The sequence below is a fragment of the Callithrix jacchus genome, chromosome 1 (genome assembly GCF_049354715.1).
Source record: "Callithrix jacchus isolate 240 chromosome 1, calJac240_pri, whole genome shotgun sequence".
NCBI lineage: Eukaryota > Metazoa > Chordata > Mammalia > Primates > Cebidae > Callithrix > Callithrix jacchus.
The window spans coordinates 189102633-189117166 of NC_133502.1; the positions used below are offsets into that span (position 1 = coordinate 189102633).

The 14534-nt window shown below is 51.0% G+C and overlaps 1 pseudogene; it reads right to left on the reverse strand.

The window, feature by feature from the left end:
* Positions 1-13519: 13519 nt before the first annotated feature.
* Positions 13520-14534, reverse strand: LOC108588089 (ubiquitin-ribosomal protein eS31 fusion protein pseudogene; annotated as a pseudogene).

Below are 14534 nucleotides of genomic sequence, written 5' to 3' on the forward strand. Positions count from 1 at the left end.
TTTCCCAGAACTCACTTGCCCAACAACTGTTCCTCCTCCTGCTCCTGCAAGGTGCAGGGGCAGCCTGAGGCAACCAGGCCCTCAGGCAACAGCCAGCCGGGTTGGGGTGGGGGGCAGGACAAAGTGCAGGGTCCCTCTGGAATCCCCCTAGGCAGAGGGCAGGGGCCAGACTCCTCCGGTAGCTGTGGGGGCTCCAAAGGGGACACTGGACTCTGGTCTTTGGCTGTTGGCACAAGGAGGTGGAGAGTGGTCACTGCCACCTGAGGCGGGCACTGGACCCCAGCTCCCCAGCCAGCCTCTTTCCTACCCTGCGCACCGGACAGTGAAGGTGTGGGTTCAAATCTTAGCACTGTCACCTACTTGCTGAGCCTCTGTTTCTCCCGTGTGGAAAGTGGAGGTGTGATAACACCTCTCTGTCGTAGAGAATGTGCTTTGTGCCAGGGGCTGGGCTGGCTCGTTTGATCATTACGACTATGCTGGGAGGGGGCACCACCCATCTCTTTGCAAAAGAGGAAACACAGCTCTGGTCAGGGGTCAGAGGCCAGGAACAGGATCTGTGGGGCCCCTGCCCTGCCCTGGGTCTTAGGCCCCTTGCTCCCAGCCCAGAGGTGCAATAGCATAGCACCATGACGGGCAGAGGCTGGGGTCCTCACCTGGCACCTTCTGGCCTTCCAGCCTTTCTGCTATTACCCCTGCCCTGCCTATGCCCGTCCTTACTGCCTCTGTTCTCCAGGATGCTGCTGTCACTTCTGGCCAGCAGAATTCTGGCCCATTTACAACAGCTGCATTAAGAGGCTGGGCTGAGGCTGGGCGCGGTGGCTCACACCTGTAATCCCAGCCCTTTGGGAGGCTGAGGTGGGCAGATGACTTGAGGCCAGGAGTTCGGGACCAGCCTGGCCAATATGGTGAAACCCCATCTCTACCAAAAATATAAAAGTTAGCCAGGCTTGGTGGTGGGGCCTGTAATCCCAGTTATTCAGGAGGCTGAGGCAAGAGAATTGAACCCTGGAGGTTGAGGTTGCACTGAGCTGAGATAACACCACTGCACTCCAGACCAGGCAACGGTGAGAACTTGTCTCAAAAAAAAAAAAAAAGGCTGGGTGCGGTGGCTTACACCTATAACCCCAGCACTTTGGGAGGCCAAGGCGGGTGGATCACGAGGTCAAGAGATCGAGACCATCCTGGTCAACATGGTGAAACCACGTCTCTACTAAAAATACAAAAAATTAGCTGGGCACGGTGGCATGTGCCTGTAATGCCAGCTACTCGGGAGGCTGAGGCAGGAGAATTGCCTGAACCCAGGAGGCGGAGGTTGCAGTGAGCCGAGATCGGGCCATTGCACTCCAGCCTGGGTAACAAGAGCGAAACTCCGTCTCAAAAAAAAAAAAGAATATTTACATGAACAACAAGACAGAGGCCGTGAGGGTAGAGAGCAGGGAAGGAGAGGCCCTTGGGCCAGGGAACAGGGCTGGGTGTTGGGGAGTTAGGGAGCAGCCTGGCTTCCGGCCAAGTGTCTGGAGAGATGGGAGGATCAGCAGATGAGACTCAGCTGAGACAATGTGAGGGCGCCCCCAAAGATGTTGCTTCCGGGGACCCAGATTGAGAAGCTGACCTTTAAAAAATTTTTTTTGAGATGGAGTCTCACTCTGTCACCCAGGCTGGAATACAGTGGCATGATCTGGAGTGCAGTGGTGCCATCCTGGCTCACTGCAACCTCCGCCTCCTAGGTTCAAGCGATTCTCCTGCCTCAGCCTCCTGGGTAGCTGGGATTACAGGTGCCCACCACCACACCTGGCTAATTTTTGTATTTTTAGTAGAGACAGGGTTTCACCATGTTGCCCAGGCTGGTCTCAAACTCCTGACCTCAGGTGATCCACCCACCTCGGCCTCCCAAAGTGCTGGGATTATAGGCCTGAGCCACTGCGCTCAGCCGAGCTGATCTTAAGAAGAAATCTGACAGGACAGTGGGATTGAGAATGATGGGGGAGATGGGACTACATTGGATGCGGTGGCCATGGAAGGTGGCCCTGGGAATGTGGCTCTTGAGTGTATTCCTGCAGAAGGAGCAGGAGGTGGTCACAGGCAGAACTGAGGAAGAAGTGGCTAGTGTGCAGGGTGATGGGAAGGAGGGCTGGTTCCGGGGGAGGGAGTTGAATGAGGGGCCTGGAACCCGGGCACCCATTCTAGGGTGGGTCCTGGAGGAGGGCCTGTGGGAGATGGGGAGAGGACCAGAGCCCGAAGTAGCCAAGGAGTGAGTGAGTAGGGTGCCGTGGAGGCGTTCTTCTGGAGCTGCTGCTGATGTGGGGCTTCAGGAAAGAACCAAAAGCTGGGCCCTCAGACCCCATGTCAGCATCTCCAGGCACTCTCGCCTGGGATAAAGGCAGCAAGCGGCCACACACCTGTTTATAGAAAGGGGCTGGCAGGGATCCGGAGGCCTTGCGGGAACCCTGGGGGATGGGGCATGGGCAGGGGACAGTGGGGGCTCCGCCAGGTCTCTGCCAGCCCCGCCCACACCCTCAGAGCAGAGGCCAGGCCACAGTTCAAGGAGATCTGGGATAGATGCTGGCCAGCTGCACCGTGTGGGCACAGCTGGGCCTAGGAGCAGGGGCTGGGGTCCATCTGCTCTGTGGGGTGAGGGAGACTTGGTGTCCTTTTCTGTGGAACAGGAGACCCCACTTATCTCTGCCATGAGACCACATCCTCCTCCTGGAGCCCAGAGTGGGGTTCCCTTTTGGCCCCAGCCCAGTCCAGGGTTGGACAGCACACACCTGCTAACTGAGGGGTGAATAAATGAGAAACATCCCCAGAGGCTGAGCCACCTGCACAAACCCCAAGCCTTCTCCAGGGGCACTCAGTCCCCTCTGATGTTGCCCTAAAGACCTCAGTGCCTCCACGTGCAGGGGCTCACACCTGTAATCCCAGCACTTTGGGAGGCCAAGTGGGTGGATCATTTGAGGCCAGGAGTTCGAGACCACCCTGGCCAACATGACAAAACCCCGTCTCTCCTATAAATGCAAAAATTGGCTGGGTATGGTGGCGGGTGCCTGTAGTCCCAGCTACTCAGGAGGCTGAGGCAAAAGAATCACTTGAACCCAAGAGGTGGAGGTTGCAGTAAGCTGAGTTCACGCCATTGCACTCCAGCCTGGGCGACGGTGTGAGACTTTATCTCAAAAAAAAAAAAAGTGCCCCCAACAGCAGGGGCTAACGATAAGTTGAGCTAAGCCTCCAGACCAGGGGTTGACCAGACGGGGTGGCTCAAGCCTGTAATCCCAGCACTTTGGGAGGCCAAGGCGGGTGGATCACGAGGTCAAGAGATCGAAACCATCCTGGTCAACATGGTGAAACCCCGTCTCTACTAAAAATACAAAAAATTAGCTGGGCATGGTGGTGCGTGCCTGTAATCCCAGCTACTCAGGAGGCTGAGGCAGGAGAATTGCCTGAACTCAGGAGGCGGAGGTTGCGGTGAGCCGAGATCGCGCCATTGCACTCCAGCCTGGGTAACAAGCACGAAACTCCGTCTCAAAAAAAAAAAGATACAAAAATTAGCTGGACATGGTGGCAGTCACCTGTAATCCCAGCTCCTCGGGAGGCTGAGGCAAGAGATCACTTGAACCCGAGAGGTTGCAGTGAGCTGAGATCATGCCATCGCACTCCAGACCGGGTGACAGAGCAAGACTTCATCTCAAAAAAGAAAAGAAAAACTAAACAGAGTGAATTGGGGACATGCAAACCACACTTGAGAGACCCCTCAGAGGGCTGCCCTGCAGTGTCACCAACAGGATGTTTTCTAGCAGCTGCTAGAACTGGCCACAGACTCCCCGTGAGAGCTGAGCAAGTTATATGTTGGAGTCTCAGTTTCTTCACCTGCAAAGCTGGGGCTGGGAACCAGGGAGCCTTTATCCGGTTTCTGGCCCTAAAATTCCTCATTGGATGAAGCTCTTGAGCAGTCTCGGGGTAAGAGCTGGAATGTGGCCATAAGCCGTTTGTGAGGCATGGGTAGGATTGAGGGTTTGCACCCAGCTACCTTGGAGGGTGTCTGTGTCGCGGATTGGGAGGAAAGCTCCAGGTGCAGCCTGCAGAGCCACGAGAGATCACCCTTGCCAGGAGGCCACATCACAAAGTCCAGAGGCAGTGGAGGCCCACATGATGTCCAGCCAGGGGAAAGTGCCTACCACGTGCTACCTCACCCAGCCCTCTAACGTGGGTATCGTGACTGTCATTTTGCCAAAGAAGAAATGGTGCCCAGAGAGGGCAGGTGTATTTTCAGAGTCACACAGCTGCATCTAGGGCATTTCCGGCTCCTGCCATCCAGAACAGCGGCAGTGGCTCAGCTTGAGCCCAGAAGCACATGCACCCTGGCCCCATGGTCCTCTTCTGTCCTCTGTCTCCCTGCAGGCTGCGAGCATCTTAAGGACAAGGTCAGACTGTAGATGCACCTTTCGCAGGGCATGCATCATCTCCATGGATCAGCCAGGGTCCAGTTAGGAAAACAGAAACCTGATGAGTTATTTAGCCATAAAGTATTTAATGTATAGAGAGTCGGTTAAAGAGGCATTGGCAAAGCCAGAAAGAGAACCCTGAAGGCCGCAGAGATGGCCACCTCCAAGAAGCAGCTACCACACCAGAAAGTGGGTGGATTGCTTGAGCCCAGGAGTTTGAGACCAGCCTGGGCAACATAGGGAGATCTGTTTATACTAAAAATAAAAAAAAATTGGCCGGGCGCAGTGGCTCACGCCTGTAATCCCAGCACTTTGGGAGGCCAAGGTGGGTGGATCACAAGGTCAAGAGATCGAGACCATCCTGGTCAACATGGTGAAACCCCGTCTCTACTAAAAGTACAAAAATTAGCTGGGCATGGTGGTGCGTGCCTGTAATCCCAGCTACTCGGGAGGCTGAGGCAGAAGAATTGCCTGAACCCAGGAGGTGGAGATTGCGGTGAGCCAAATTCGCGCCATTGCACTCCAGCCTGGGTAACAAGAGCAAAACTCTGTCTCAAAAAAAAAAGTAAATAAAAATAAAAATAAAAAAATTTAGCCAGGCATGGCAACCTGTGCCTGTAGACAACTATTCACTGGAGTTGGTTTCTCTTGACTAAGATTTTGTCATGAGGAAGTTTCCCACTGCTATTAAAATATTGACTTGCTGCCGGGCACAGTGGCTCACGCCTATAATCCCAGCACTTTGGGAGGCCGAGGCGGGTAGATCTTGAGGTCAAGAGATCAAGACCATCCTGGTCAACGAGGTGAAACCCCATCTCTACTAAAAATACAAAAATTAGCTGGGCATGGTGGTATGTGCCTGTAGTCCCAGCTACTCAGGAGGCTGAGGCAGGAGAATCGCTTGAACCCAGGAGACGGAGGTTGCACGGAGCCAAGATCCTGCCATTGCACTCCAGTCTGGGTAACAACAGCGAAACTCCGTCTCAAAAAATATATATATATATTGAATCGCTAAAGGCAAAGAAGACACAGGAAATGCTTACCTTCTCCTGAAATTTGAGGAACTTTAGGTTTGGGATTTGTTTTTTAAGCACAATTAGTGTTGACACATATTTGTTGGGTGCGTTTCAAGTTCAGACACTGATTTTGTCATAGTGGTTAGTGACTGATAAGATTTGGCTCTGTGTCCCCACCCAGAGCTCACCTTGCATTGTAGTAATCCCCTCATGTCAAGGGCGGGGCCAAGTGGAAGTAATTGGGTTATGGACTGGTTTCTCCCATGATGTTTTCGTGACAATGAGTGAGTCTCCTCCACTTCTCTTTTTTGTTTTTGAGCAGGAGTCTGCTCTGACTCAGCCGGAGTCAGGCTGGGGTGCAGTGGCGCGATCTCCACTCACTACAACCTCTGCCTCCCAGGTTCAAGTGATTCTCCTGTCTCAGCCTCCCAAGTAGCTGGGAATACAGGCATCTACCACCATGCCCTCCTGATTTTTTATATTTTTAGTAGAGACAGGGTTTCACCATGGTGGCCAGACTGGTTTCAAACTCCTGACCACAAGTGATCCACCCACGTTGGCCTCCCAAAGTGCTAGGACTATATGTATGAGTCACTGCACCTGGCCTCTTTTTTTTTTTTTGAAATGGAGTCTTGCTCTGTTGCCCAGGTTGGAGTGTAGTGGTGTGATCTCAGCTCACTGCAGCCTCTGCCTCCCAGGTTCCAGCGATTCCTCCTGGCTCAGCCTCCCAAGTGCCTGGGACTACAGACATGCACCACCATGCCTGGCTAATTTTTATATTTTTAGTAGAGATGAGGTTTCACCTTGTTGGCCAGGATGGTCTTGATCTGCCCACCTCGGCCTCCCAGAGTGCTAGGATTACAGGCGTGAGCCACCACACCTGGCCATTTCTCTTCTTTTCTTTCTCTCTCTCTCTCTCTCTCTCTTTTTTTGAGAGACTTGAGCAAGACTTTGAGGTCTTTCTCTGTCACCAGGCTGGAGTGCGGTTGCACAATCATGGCTCATTGCAACTTCAACCTCCCACGCTCAAGCCATCCTCCCACTTCAGCCTCCTGAGTGGCTGGGACCAGGCACATGTCATCATGTCCAGCTAATTTTTGTATTTGTTTGTAGAGACAGGGTTTCACCATGTTGTGTAAACTGGTCTTGAACTCCTGGGCTCAAGCAATCTGCCTGCCTCAGCCTCCCAAAGTGTTGTGATTACAGGCGTGAGCCACCTTGCCTGGCCCCCTCCTCCATTTCTGCCCCAGCCTCGAGCCTCTCCGGGGTTTGGGCTGGAGCCCCACCCACTCCTGCCCCAGAAACCCCTCCCTACTTCAGTTCTGCTTCTGTAACCTCCAACCTCTGCACCCCGCATCCTGTTTCCTGTCCCCGGGAAGTCCCCCACCCACCTAACAGACCTCAGAGCCAAACCACCCAAGTATTTCTTCAACAGGAAACAACATCCCAGCCACGCTGGGAAAACAAGGCTTAAAAAAAATTAAAGTCAATAAAAATCCCCAAATGACTCTGTTATATTTTGACAGGAAGGGGAAAAAACAGAATTTCACAAACTGGATTTTGGCATTGCAAAATGGTCTTCGATGCTCCCAACTTCGCAGAGATGGAAAGGAAAATTTGCAAAGAGCTTCTTACATTCTTATTTTCCATAAATGCAGTCCATCTCCTAGTTCCATTACAGAAGGTCAGAACTGAGGCAGAGGGAAAAGAGTTCACATGAAAAAAATGAAGGAGAGAAAAGACCAGGCTGGGTGTGATGGTTCACACCTGTAATCCCAACACTTTGGGAGGCCAAGAAAGGCGGATCAATTGAGCCCAAGAGTTCAAGACCAGGTTGGGTAACATGGCGAAAACCCATCTACAAAAAATACAGAAAAAATTAGCCAATCATGGTGGTGAGCACCTGGAACTCCAGCTACTTGGGAGGCTGATGCAGTAGGATTATTTGAGTCCAGGAGTTTGAGGCAGCCTGGGCAACACAGCAAGATCTGTGTCTACTTTAAAATACAGATGTAGGTGGGGCGCAGTGGCTCACACCTGTAACCCCAGCACTTTGGGAACCCGAGATGGGCAGATCACAAGGTCAGGAGATTGAGACCATCCTGGCTAACACGGTAAACCCTGTCTCTACTAAAAATACAAAAAAAAGGCCGGGTGCAGTGGCTCACACCTGTAATCCCAGCACTTTGGGAGGCCGAGGCGGGTGGATCATGAGGTCAAGAGATCGAGATCATCCTGGCCATGGTGAAATCCCGTCTCTACTAAAAATACAAAAATTAGCCGGGCGTGGTGGCACGTGCCTGTGGTCCCAGCTACTCGGGAGGCTGAGGCGGAAGAATCGCTTGAACCCAGGCGGATGTGGCAGTGAGCTGAGATTGCGCCACTGCACTCTAGCCTGGCGACAGAGTAAGACTCCATCTCAAAAAAAAATCCAAAAAAAAATAGCCAGGTGTGGTGGCACATGCATGTAGCCCCAGCTACTTGGGAGGCTGAGGCAGGAGAATTGCTTGAACCCAGAAGCCAAGATCGCACCACTGCACTCCAGCCTAAGCAACAAAGCAAGACTCTGTCTCAAAAAAAAAAAAAAAAAAAACTCCGTTGTGGGCCAGGTGCAGTGGCTCCACACCTGTAATCCTGGCACTTTGGGAGGCCAAGGTGAGTGGATCACCGGAGGTCAAGAGTTCAAGATCAGTCTGGCTAACATGGTGAAACCCTGTCTCTAGGAAAAATATAAAACGTAGCAGGTGCAGTGGCAGGTGCCTATAATCCCAGCTATATGGGAGGCTGAGGCAGGAGAATTGCTTGAACCTGGGAGGCAGAGGTTGCAGTGAGCCAAGATCGTGCCACTGTACTCCAGCCTGGGCTACAGAGTAAGACCTTGTCTCTGAAAAACAAAAAACAAAAAACACCTCCACTGTGGCATATGACAGAGGAGTGGTGCTGGGGAGGAACTAGGCAAGTCTGCTAGAGAGATTTCCTCCGGGAAAATGCAACTCATTTTATGGCATGACTTCCCGGAATGCACTATGCTGAAGCATGAAAAATGTCACACTGTTTTATTTGGAATTTGCTAGCATCTTGGGCACAATTCCACTTTGTTATTAATGCCGAAACCACATCCCAAGACAAAAATGTAATGGTTTTTGGACTTTGCTGCTGGCTCAGAGTCAAAGGTCAGGTTTGACTCTGGGTCCTCTTTCAAGAGCTGTGTGCTGTAGATAGGCAAGTTGTAGCCTACTGTTCCTCAGTTCCCTCATCTGTAAAATGGGGTTAACAATCATATGAGGCTTCTGCCTCATATGATTGCATGTGGGTGGTCGGTAGCGGTGGCTCAAGCTTGTAATTCTAGCACTTTGGGAGGTCAAGGCAGGCTGATCATCTGAGGACAGGAGTTTGAGACCAGGCTGGCCAACATGGCGAAACCCCATCTCTACTAAAATTACAAAAAATTAGCCAGGTGTGGTGGTGCATGCCTGTAATCCCAGCTACTTGGGAGGCTGAAGCAGGAGGATCACTTGAACCTGGGAGGCGGAGGTTGCAGTGAGCTGAGATCATGCCGTTGCACTCCAGCCTGGGCAACAGAGCAAGACTCCATCTCAAAAAAAAGAGATGGTATGTGGGAGCACCCAGCATAGCACAGGCACAATGGAACGGCTCGATGAACACCATCATCGCTATTACTCCTCTGTCCCCTGAGCCACCAGTCTCATCTGTGAATCTCAGCTTCCTCATTTGCATAATCAGGGGTGTGGTAGCTAATCTCCAATGATGGTTTCTTTTTTTTTTTTTGAGACAGAGTTTCGCTGTTGTTACCCAGACTGGAGTGCAATGGCACGATCTCCGCTCACTGCAACCTCCGCCTTCTGGGTTCAAGCAATTCTCCTGCCTCAGCCTCCCGAGTAGCTGGGACTACAGGCGCGCACCACCATGCCCAGCTAATTTTTGTATTTTTAGTAGAGACGGGGTTTCACCTCATTGACCAGGATGGTCTTGATCTCTTGACCTCATGATCCACCCACCTCGGCCTCCCAAAGTGCTGGGATTATAGGTGTGAGCCACTGCGCCCGGCCTCCAATGTTGGTTTCAAACGGTTCTTCCCCTGTCTGCACACACATACCACTCCCATCAAGATGTATGTGGAGGCCAAAGCCACTCTGTCTCAGATGCTAATCTGCCATGTTGACTTCTGATTCTTTGTTTTTTAGACGGAGTTTCGCTCTTGTTGCCCAGGCTGGAGTGCAGTGGCACAATCTCGGCTCACTGCAACCTCCACTTTCCAGTTTCAAGCGATTCTCCTGACTCAGCCTCCTGAGTAGCTGAGATTACAGGCGCCCACCACCACGCCCAGCCAATTTTCATGTTTTTGGTAGAAACGGGGTTTCACCATGTTGGCCAGGCTGGTAGGAGGCTGAGGCAGGAGGATTGCCTGAGCCCAGGAGTTTGGGTTTGCAGTGATCTATGATTCCATCATTGCCCTCCAGCCTGGGCAACAGAGTGAGACCTTATTTTATTTTTTTGAGACAGAGTCTTGCTCTTGTCGCCCAGGCTGTAGTGCAATGGCAGGATCTCAGCTCACTACAACCTCTGCCTCCCAGATTCCAGCAATTCACCTCCCTCAGCCTCCCAAGTAGCTGGGATCACAGGTGCCCACCATCATGCCTGGCTAATTTTTGTGTTTTTAGTAGAGACGGGATTTCGCCTTGTTGGCCAGGCTGGTCTTGAATGCCTGACCTCGTGATCCACCTGCCTCAGTCTCCCAAAGTGCAGGGATTATAGGCATGAGCCATCATGCCAGGCCTTTTTTTTTTTTTTTTTTGAGTTTAGCTCTGTCACACAGGCTAGAGTGCAGTGTCTTGTTCTCAGCTCACTGCAACCTCCGGCTCCTGGGTACAGTGGTACAGCAGCAGAAATGGGGATGTGCTATTCGGGGCCTGACCTTTAAGAGAGCAGAAAATTTCCACTTCCTTTCTTGGAAGCCAAATGCAATGTTGTGAGGAAGCCCGATTGAAATCACCTTTGCAAAGCCTATGACAGCCGGATAAATCTAGCGTGGCCGAGTCCATCCTGCTTCCAGCCTAACGGGCTGGCTGTCCTTGTTCATTCCCGGGTAGGCCAAGCTAACCGGGGGAGGAATTTAGTTTACAGTTTGTTTTTTCTTTTTCAACTTTTATTTTAGGTTCAGAGGGCACATGCGCAGGTTTGCTATGTGGGTGAATTGCCGGTGGCTGGGGTTTAGTATGAAGATCTTTTCATCACCCAGGTGGCAAGCAGCCACTGATAGGCAGCTTTTTGATCCTCACCTGCTTCCCCCCTCCACCCTCAAGTTGGCTCTGTTATCCGTTGTTCCCCTGTTTGTGTCCAGTTTAATTTTTGTTATTTGTTTGAGATGGAGTTTTGCTCTTGTTGGCTCAGGCTGGAGTGCAATGGCAGGATCTTGGCTCACCACAACCTCTGCCTCCCAGGTTCAAGTGATTCTCCTGCCTCAGTCTCCTGAGTAGCTGGGATTACAGGCATGCACCACCATGCCCAGCTAATTTTGTATATTTAGTAGGGATAGGGTTTCTCCATGTTGTTCAGGCTGGCCTTGAACTCCTGACCTCTGGTGATCCACCCACCTCGGCCTCCCAAAGTGCTAGGATTACAGCCGTGAGCCACTGTGCCTAGCCTCAAATTTTTTAATTAAAAGAGGCCAGGGGGTCCAAAGTGGCTGCCGCCGGAGGTCATGGAGCTCGTGAAGGCGAGGTCATCAGTTCAAGGCTAACCTGAGCAACCTCATAAGCTCAAACTGATTGGCAAAAAAAAAAAAAAAAAAAAAGAGGCCGGGTGCGGTGGCTCACACCTGTAATCCCAGCACTTTGGGAGGCCGAGGCGGGTGGATCACAAGGTCAAGAGATCGAGACCATCCTGGTCAACATGCTGAAACCCCGTCTCTACTAAAAATACAAATATTAGCTGGGCATGGTGGCACATGCCTGTAATCCCAGCTACTCAGGAGGCTGAGGCAGGAGAATTGCCTGAACCCAGGAAGCAGAGGCTGCGGTGAGCCGAGATCATGCCATTGCACTCCAGCCTGGGTAACAAGAGTGAAACTCCGTCTCAAAAAAATATATATTTTTTTAATTAAAAGAAAAAAATTTTTTGGTGGGGACAGGGTAGGGTCTTGCTCTGTCACCCAGGCTGGAGTGCAATGGCAGGATCTTGGCTCTCCGCAACCTCTGCCTCCTGGGTTCAAGCTATTCCCCTGCTTCAGCCTCCTGAGTAGCTAGGATTACAGGCAGGTGCCACCATGCCTGGTTAATTTTTTGTATTTTTAGTAGAGACAGGGTTTTCTCCATGTTGGTCAGGCTGGTCTCAAACTCCTGACCTCAGGTGATCTGCCCACCTCAGCCTCCCAAAGTGCTGGGATTACAGGCGTGAGCCGCCTTGCCCAGCCACCATCATTATTGTTATTTTTTTTCAGGTGGAGCCTTGCTTTGTTGCCCAGACTGGAGTTTAGTGGTGCAATCTTGGCTCACTGCAGCCTCTGCCTCCCAGATTCAAGCTATTCTGCCTCAGCCTCCCCAGGAGCTGGTATTACAGGTACTTGGCTAATTGTTTTTTTAATTTTTAGTAGAGAAAGGGTTTTGCCATGTTGGCCAGGCTGGTCTCGAACTCCTGACCTCAGGTGATCTGCCTGCCTTAGCCTCCCAAAGTGCTGGGATTATAGGTCTGAGCCACTGTGCCCAATGGCGTTAAAACTTTCTTTTTCTTTTCTTTTTTTTTTTTTTTGAGACGGAGTCTCACTCTGTCTCTCAGGCTGGAGTGCACCTGCATGATCCCAGTTCACTGCAACCTCCACCTCCCAGGTTCAAGCAATTCTCCTGCCTCAGCCTCCCATGTAGCTGGGATTACAGGCATGCACCACCATGCTTGGCTAATTTTTTTGTATTTTTATTAGAGACGGGGTTTCACCATGTTGGGCAGGCTGGTCTCAAACTCCTGACCTCATGATCCGCCTGTTTCGGCCTCCCAAAGTGCTGGGATTACAGGCATGAGCCACCGTGCCTGGCCAATTACACTTTTTTTCCTGCAATAATGCTGTCTGGGTGAATTGGTTTATCTGTGCAGCAAGTAAGACAAACCTGTCAGGCAATTTCACAAGCAGCTGTGTGGATAGGTCCACACGGAGGGTAACAGTGACTCACAGCCACACAGCAGTCTCAGCTGAGCTCCCAGCCACGAAAATGAGCTATCTTGGAAACGTAGTCAGGGGATCCCAACGAAATTTTTGTGCTGAGCCCACAAAATTGTAATATTGTGACCAGGTGTGGTGGCTCATGCCTGTAATCCCAGAACTTTGAGAGGCTGAGATGGGAGGATAAATCTAGCCTGAGTTCGAGATTAGCCTGGGCCACACAGCAAGACACCATCTCTATTTTTTAAAAATTGCGATATTGGGCCGGGCGCAGTGGCTCAAGCCTGTAATCCCAGCACTTTGGGAGGCTGAGGCAGGTGGATCACGAGGTCAAGAGATCGAGACCGTCCTGGTCAACACGGTGAAACCCCATCTCTACTAAAAACACAAAAAATTAGCTGGGCATGGTGGCGCGTGCCTGTAATCCCAGCTACTCAGGAGGCTGAGGCAGGAGAATTGCCTGAACCCAGGAGGCGGAGGTTGCGGTGAGCCGAGATCGCGCCATTGCACTCCAGCCTGGGTAACAAGAGCAAAACTCTGTGTCAAAAAAAAAAAAAATTGCGATATTGTAAGCCAATGAAGGAGTGTTGTTTTTAACTACTGAATTTTGAGGTGGTTTGTTATGCAGTGATCAATGATCAGAAGACAGTGTAGGATGGCACAGAAACAAAAAATACAGATGGCATTGTTTTGGGGACCAGAGAGTCGGAAGGACCTCCATGAAACTGTTAGTGAAATCTTAAAGAACAGTGGGGAAATCCCTTTTTGTTTTTCTGAGATGGAGTTTAACTCTTGCCACCCAGGCTGGGGTGTCATGTCGTGATCTCGGCTCACTGCTTACTTGCCACCACACTCAGCTAATTTTTTTGTATTTTTAATAGAGACAGGGTTTCAGCATGTTGGCCAGGCCGGTGACCTCAGGTGATACACCTGCGTTGGCATCCCAACATGCTGGCATTACAGGCATGAGCCACCAGGTCTGGCCCCATAGACAGTGTTTTAAATTTTTGTCCTGGTTTTTTTTTTTTAGTTCATGTCTTTTATTAACTCAGTTATTTGTCTTCTGGTTTGTTAAAGCAGTAAGTCAGACAACATTTGCCACAATAATGTCTGTCACAGTGGCTTGCCATAAACACTCCAGCACCACATTCATCAGAAGGGCATTCTCGATGACGGCGACTAATTTTGCCATTCTCATCCACCTTATAATATTTCAGGACAGCCAGCTTAACCTTCTTTCCCTTGTGCTTATTCTTCTTGGGAGAGGTGTAAGACTTCTTCTTCCTTTTCTTAGCACCACCACGAAGTCTCAACACAAGATGAAGAGTAGACTCCTTCTGAATGTTGTAGTCGGACAAAGTACGTCCATCCTCCAGTTGCTTGCCAGCAAAGATCAGTCTTTGCTGATCAGGAGGAATTCCTTCCTTATCCTGGATCTTGGCCTTTACATTTTCTATCGTATCCAACGGTTCAACCTCGAGGGTGATGGTCTTCCCCGTAAGGGTTTTCATGAAAATCTGCATTTTGGTGGCAGCCCCACGTGAGGCTGAGAAAACGGAAGAGATGGGTTAGGTCAGAGGACACAAATGCAAACGACGCTGGCCCGAGAGCATGCGAAGAGGCCTGTTTTGTTTTTGAGACAGTCTTACTCTGTCATCCAGGCTGGAGTACAGTGGCACTATCTTGGCTCACTGCAACCTCTACCTCCCCGGTTCAAGTGATTCTCCTGCCTCAGCCTCCAGAGTAGCTGGGACTACAGGTGCATTCCACCATGCCTGGCTAATTTTTTTGTATTTTTGGTAGAGACAGGGTTTGACCCTGTTGCCCAGGCTTCTGGGTTCAAGCGATCCTCCTGCCTCTGCCTCCCCAAATGCTAGAATTACAGGCATGAGCCATCCCCCGCAA